At 48.2% G+C, this 1,125-nt stretch overlaps 1 protein-coding gene across 1 annotated transcript in view; it reads right to left on the bottom strand.

Annotated features, from left to right (window-relative positions):
- Window positions 1-1,125, bottom strand: part of LOC106308642 — a 59,773-nt gene that overhangs the window by 35,040 nt on the left and 23,608 nt on the right. The window lies entirely within an intron of this gene.

Raw genomic sequence — 1,125 nt, 5'->3', positions numbered from 1 at the left:
CTCGGTCGCTACGTAGCGACCGGACAGCGTGCATGTGCGGTAGTTGCGTAATGACCGAGCTTGGTTCGTCCGTGTTCCGATCGTCATACTCGGACCTATCCGTAACTGGTTTGGGTATGTTTCCGATGGCTTATGTTTGAATTCGAACGAAGCTTTATCTCGGGAACATACGTTGCGACGTTCTCTTGACCGAGCATGATTTGTTGCGGAAAGACATATTCGTATTTTGCGGATATTTGGATATTAATTTCGTCGTAACCGTTTTTTACCCCAACACTTAGCCCCCCAGCTCGTTAGGATCGTGGATTTCTAGTGAGATTCCAACGTATGGTATGGCGAGTTCAGACGAGATTGGTGTATTTGGGCGAAGTTTGTGTCCGAAAATCCGCAAGTAAATAGTAATTTCTCATGCCTATAAGAAGGGAGATAACTTCTTCACAACCTTTACACTTACTCATTTTCATAGAGAGGTTTCTTGAAAAATTTTCTTCTTCTTTTTTCTTTCTCTCTATCATTTCCTTCTTGATTCTTAAAAAGAAAACACGAAATGTCGAGTAAGAAAAGGAGTTCGGAGAAAGGATCCTCGCCCGCGAACGTTTCTGAACAGTTCCTTGTGCCAAAGATAGAATTTGTTCCTCATTCGGTAGACCCGGCCGAGAACGAGGCATGGTGGATGGCGTGTTATGGTTCGATCACGCTTCCCAAAGAGAAGTCATTCCCGGTCATGAACCGTCGCCCGGTCGAGGAAGGTGCACCGAGTAGGAGTACTACGGCCGAGAACGAGGCATGGTGGATGGCGTGTTATGGTTCGATCACGCTTCCCAAAGAGAAGTCATTCCCGGTCATGAACCGTCGCCCGGTCGAGGAAGGTGCACCGAGTAGGAGTACTAGTGAATTCCTCGAGATCATGCGGTCGTTCTATCAGATTTCGGATGCGGTGGAGTTCCGGGTTCCTTGTCAAGGAGAGCGCGCTAGTAGTCCCCCGGAGGGTTACTTTACTTGCTACGAAACATTCGTAGTGCGCTGTCGCTTGTGGTTCCCGATACCCAAAATTATCGTCCGTGCGTTGGATCGTTTCGAGGTGGCGATAAGCCAACTGAATCCCCTTGGCATCCAGCACCTCAT

The sequence above is a fragment of the Brassica oleracea genome, chromosome C8, assembly GCF_000695525.1.
Source record: "Brassica oleracea var. oleracea cultivar TO1000 chromosome C8, BOL, whole genome shotgun sequence".
Lineage (NCBI taxonomy): Eukaryota > Viridiplantae > Streptophyta > Magnoliopsida > Brassicales > Brassicaceae > Brassica > Brassica oleracea.
The sequence above is the reverse complement of the archived record's forward strand: the minus strand, read 5'-3'. Positions and strand labels throughout refer to the sequence as shown.